Consider the following 6,085-nt stretch of genomic DNA (forward strand, 5'->3'; position numbering starts at 1 on the left):
ATCACGAATGGAATGTGTCAAAAAAGATTACTCAAATTAAAGATTTGTGTTTCATATTATCAGGATTTGAATAATATATATACAAATGGTGGAAAATAATCCAAAAATTATATGATATTGTTGGGAACCATTTTTCATTAAGAGCAGAAGTTTATCTTTTTTTTTTTAATTCAATATGGGTTTAGGTTTGTTATATCGAATTTAATAATGAGTTCGGATTTTCAAGGTTTCCAGATTTTTGAAGTGGTACTGTACTTGAAAAGAACAAAAAAATTTAGTTTGAATTATGCTAATTTTTTGTTAATAATTACTGTGGAAAACTAAAAAAATCATTTGTGTTCTACAGAAGAAAAGTTTTGAAAAGTGTCTGATAACTTTTTTTAAAAAAAAGAATATGATGTTTATTTTAAAATATTTTTAGGATGGTTCTCTAGAACACAACATTTTGTCTACTTCCCTGTATCCAGTCCATCATTTGGACAGCCATGAATTTTTTCCTGGAGATTATGTTGTAGATAATAAAGGTAAAAACTCATCCATTAACTGTATTTTAGCCTCATGTGATTCTTTATTACCAAAATCATTGTTTAAAAATCTCTTTCCTTAATTCATGCTAGGATTGAAAGCTTTACAGTTGATAATTTTAATGAAAGTTTTTGTTTGTCACTAACTTATCATATCAGTCAACATTGTAAACACATTTCTTTGTAACTTAAGATAATTATTAAAAATTCAGCGAAAAGGGGCATGTTGCATATGCATATTTAATTTCAAATATATGTTTAGATTAAGAGGCTTAACTCTTTGCAATGATTTTCAGAAAATTATATGTTTTTTTATTAGCTCAATATTTATTTTTAATTTATGGTTATCAATATGGACTATCTTTCTAACTAGCTAAAAGTTACATTTCTGACTGAGTAATTGAAAACTTTTTTAGCAATTTAAACCTAAAATTTTCAAATCATTTATTTGTCTATTCTATGTGCTAGTCGATGAAATATTTTTTACCAAGTTAGAATTTTAAGTGTAGCATTAAATTCAATTTTTTTCTTGTTGAATTTCTCTTAAATTTATGTCATGATTTTATTAATTTTTTGTTATAATTGATATATCTGTTTCCAAATTTCTTGTTTTGCTTTATTAAAATGTTATAAAACTGAAATTGAACACAATTTCCTTTTGTTTATTTATTATTTTTTTAAAAGAATCTCGACCGTACGAGTATGGTGTAGTTAAACAAGTTGATCACAGTGGTCGAACAGCTCTAGTCACATGGATGAAGACTTACCATGCTGGTGGAAATCCTCAGTAAGTTTTTATATTTTTCATTTTTAAAAATTTTTTAATACAATTTTTTATTGAAACAAAAGATGTATAGTAACCTCAAATTATTTCTCAACCATATTAGGTATAACACATATACCAATTAGTATCATTATAGACCATTTTTTTTCCAGTTGAAACACTGGTGCAACTGTGACTTCTGAAATACCCATTGCCTCTCAGTGTTCTTCAGTAATAATTTAGGGCTATTACTTAAGGCAGGGGTCTCCAAACTACGTCCCGCGGACAGATTTTGTCCGGCCCGTGGAGAGCTAGCATACTTGAAAACTCCTTTAAGAGAACATATTTTTTATAGCAAATTAAATTTAGTTTACTGAAGTGTTCTAATTTTATGTTGAATAATTATTAATATGACATCTACATTGATATGGTCATGGGCTAACTACTCATAACATTGTTGTAGGCTTATTGTTATTGTTTTTGTGATAAATTGGATAAAGAAACACAGAATTGTGATGAGTAAGGCCCGGATTTTGATGACTTTTGCATTTTTGGACATTCTTTGTCCTTTAGAGCATTTTTTTAGATTTATAGTGCATTTTTCTTTAAATTTTTTGGCGTATTTTGCATTTTAAAGCATTTTTTAAATTTTTTGTTAATTTTTTCCAATTTATATTATTTTGTTATAATTTTTTATTATTACACTGGCTTCCAAACAATGAAGAAAATCTCTAGGATATTAATAGGTGAAGCAGCATCTTTTCTAATTGAAGAATAATTGTCAGTAAGTGAGACCATCTTTTTCAAATTGCACCAATAACATCATTAGACGTTGAAAGAAGCTTCTCCAGGTATAAAAATTTACTTTCAGACTAGAAACGCTCGTTTACATTTCGAATTATCAAAAAAAAATTTAATAATCCAACGTAATTCTGATGTTTAGTAATATTATGAGATGGAAGTTGTTATATTCATTAAAGTTTTTATACAAAATGAAAATGTTTTGGAGTCAATATATTTTCCTTTTATTTGTTATTTTAGGATATAAAACATATTTTTCAAACTTTAATGAACGTAGAACAAGTATTGCATTGCTTTATATTTTTTGAAATGACTCATAATAATTTTAAGGAATAAAAAATTGCTTTAGTTCAATATTTTTACTTCATTTCAGTCATGTCATGAGGCATTTTTAGCGCAATTTTCGCACTTTTTAAGGGCATTTTTCGCACTTTTTAAGGGCATTAATTGAGATTTTTTGGGTCATCAAAATCCGGACTCTAGTAATGAGTAAAGACATGTATAATGTGCAGAAAATTTAACTTCAGTATATAATAACTAACAAATTATTGAAATGAATCCAACTAACATTTTATATATTTTAAATAAAAACATAACTTATAACAAGCATAATGACATATGAAATACTAATGAGATTTATGTAATTGAGATTTTCCACTAACAATAGTTTGTAGTTGTGGACTAATTTTACTTGTACCAATTATTAAAAGAGATTTAAGATGCTCATCAGTTAATCTAGATCTGTAAACATTTTTTGTGTACTTCATTTTAGCGAAGGTCTTCTCACACAAATAAGTAGTACCAAAAACAGAAAACAGCCCACGAGCAAATTTATGCAAATTATCAAATTGTGTCAGTGGAAGACTCTTATAAAATTCCAACAAAGATGAGTTTTGATATTTGTTCTTAATTATATCACTGCACTGTAGATCAATCATTTCCATTTGAAGTTCCATGGCTAGGGTTTCAATGTCAGTATCAAAAGGATTCTGAAAAATCTTAATTTGATTCGCAATGGCATCAAAGTCCGAGAAACGAGTATCAAAATTTATTTTCAAAGCACTCAAAAGTTTCGATTGCAAAATCGATAGGAAACTCAGTCTCAGTGGTGTGGCTGAATATTTCACGTGTATTAAAATGTGAAAAACATTTACTTCGTAGTTGTGATTGAAACAGTATCAATTTCTTCCGGAATGATTTGATATTAGTGTATAAATCAGGAAGATGCTGGTTTTCTCCTTGCAATCTCAAATTCAGTTTGTTCACATGTTTTGTCAAATCAACATAGAATGTTAACTTCCACAGCCATGCGTTGTTTTGTAATTCAGTAAGAGGGCGATGCTTTTCATTCAAAAAAATTTCAATCACTGCTCTAAGTTCAAAAAAGCGCTGAAGGACTTTCCCACAACTAAGCCAACGTACGGCAGTATGATAAGTCATTTTCTCCAATCTCTGCAATAAATTGTCGGTGATTCAGCCCAAAAGATCTGATAAAATTAACAGTCGATATGACTGGTTTCAGAACTTCAGACATATCCAAACATTTTCCGCACAAAGACTGTTGATTAATGATACAATGTAAGACTAATGGTTTTGAACCACCGTCGTTTTCTACAGCCTTTGACACAAGAGTGACCACTCTTTTATCTTTCCCACTCATGTTTTTGCTTCGATCAGTTGTAATACATTTCAAGTTTTTCCATCGAAGGTTCTTTTGATTAATGGCCATTTCAACTCCTTTAAAAATATCTGTACCAGTAGTTGTGCCATGAATACTATACATATCAAGATGTTCTTCATGCACTTCATAGCTTTTACCTACTCCTCGAATATAAATCAGCACCTGAGCAGTATCTGACACATCCGTTGACTCATCCAAGGCCAAAGAAAACCACTCAACATGTCCATTTTTGTCGAACAGTTGAGAGGATATATTTTCAGCGATGTTTTCTACCCTTCGAGCCACAGTATTTGCAGACATACTGACAGTTTTTAATAAATTTACCTTTTCAGGGCACATTTCTTCGCCTACTGCAATTATGCATTCTTTGATTATTTCTCCATTCGTTAATGGTTTTCCACGTTTTGCAATTTCAAGAGCCACATGAAAGCTGGCACGAGTTGCAGCCTCTTGTTCAGTTTTGAGTTTTGTAAATGAAGATTGCTGCGATTTCAATCAGCGCTTCATAGCTTCGAATTTTTCTGTCCGCAAACTTCCTGTATATTTTGAGTAATTTTGAAAATGTTTTGTTTCATAATGACGTTTAATGTTATATTCTTTGAGAACGGCTATGCTTTCATTGCAAATCAAATATAGCACCTTGTTACTGGACTCAATTACGAAATACTGAATGTTCCACTGATCTTTGAATTTTCTGCATTCACTATCAATTTTTCGCTTCTTTTCCATACTACTAAATCACACACAAAAGCAACAATTCAAATCAAAATACTGTTACAAAGATGTCTTAAACTTAAACACGCACAAACACGTTTTAAGGAGGTACGCACTATTTTATTTCGCAACAGTGTCATAGGAACTGACTTGTGGTTGCGCCACTAGCCTTCTTATATATTCCAATTGCTGCCATCTAGAAGTGAGTGGAAGACACCAGAACTTTCTCGAACCAACAAGATTATTCTGTACGTACTGTTAGCGATAGAAGGTACTACCTATTTCCACTTGTGTCCACCAGATGTCGTGTCATGTTACTTCTCATGGCTCGTACTCTACGACTAATCTAGAAATTACAGATAATGACAGGAAAATTAATAATGTGCAGTGTTGCCGTTTTGCGGACTTTAGTCCGATTTGCAGCCTTTTTTAAACGTTGCATACTTTTTCTGACTTTTTTTTTCATCAGTGGACTATTTCACTTTTTACCTCCGGCAACAATGATAATGTGGTTTTGGCCCTCGGAACGTACTGGAGTAATCAGTATGACCCTAAGGCTGGAAAGTTTGGAGACCCCTGACTTAAGGCATTAAATAATGTCACTCAAGACAGAATGGTTATTGCTTGGACAATGGGTACTTGTGTGCCTTTGGCATAAGCTGAATTCTGTTTATTAATTAGAATAAAGTTTGTTATTAATGGTTGAGTAAGGATGAATGAAACTACTTTAAATGTAATTGTTGACTTATAGTAAAAGAAATATGGATATGTTTTTAATAAGTTACTTAATATGTTTAACAATGTAAGCCATTTACCTACATTAGAATATAATACATAAAATAAACTAAGTTGTTCTTAAATATCCTGCCACAATTTTTTTTTTTAAAAACTATGCAATCTGTTTAATGTATATCTAATAATTAACAAGCATTTTATCCCAATAAGACTTTAGAGCTATCATATTTTAATTCAAAATTAAATAGTTGTCAATTAAAATTTGGATGTTCCTTGAAGCCTTATAATAAAAATGAGTGGTGTTTTTAGTTCCATAAATTTATTTTTCTAGCAGGTGTATCGTTTTCTTACAAGTTTTGTAATAAATAGATAGTTATGAATGTCTTGTAATAAATAAATAGATAGTTGAAAAATAATTGATATGAGCTTATGTGATTATATATATAAATATTGTGATTATATAAATAAATTGATATGAGCTTGTTTTGTACCTTATTTTATATTACTTTATTAAGATGTAGTAGTTCTTTTTTTTTTTTTTTTAAGGTAACTTTTAGTTTTTAAAGCAATTTTAAATTCTGGGAAAAAAATAATGATAATTGTCTGTGCATTTGAAATATAATCCAGAGCATTTTAAAGTTATACATATTTGTGTTCTTTTTCAAAACTAAGACTTGTAATTGAATGTTTAGCTTTGATGTAACTATTTTTTTCTCTTTAATTCATGCTTAATAGTCCTGAAATATTGACTGAAGAAGAAGTTAGTGTGTACGACATTAAAGATCATCCAGATTTTAAATATAGACCAGGAGCTTGTGTAATACGTGTAGTCAACTCGGAAGTAAGTAACTGAAAAATGCAAGTTCA

At 29.9% G+C, this 6,085-nt stretch overlaps 1 long non-coding RNA gene across 1 annotated transcript; it reads left to right on the top strand.

Moving 5' to 3' along the window:
• Positions 1-414: 414 nt before the first annotated feature.
• On the top strand, positions 415-6,085 carry LOC122273137 (uncharacterized). The gene is made up of 3 exons (XR_011635973.1): positions 415-524; positions 1,209-1,311; positions 5,954-6,085. It is a non-coding gene; the product is annotated as an uncharacterized lncRNA (long non-coding RNA).

The sequence above is a fragment of the Parasteatoda tepidariorum genome, unplaced genomic scaffold, assembly GCF_043381705.1.
Source record: "Parasteatoda tepidariorum isolate YZ-2023 unplaced genomic scaffold, CAS_Ptep_4.0 HiC_scaffold_2610, whole genome shotgun sequence".
Taxonomy (NCBI): Eukaryota; Metazoa; Arthropoda; class Arachnida; order Araneae; family Theridiidae; genus Parasteatoda; species Parasteatoda tepidariorum.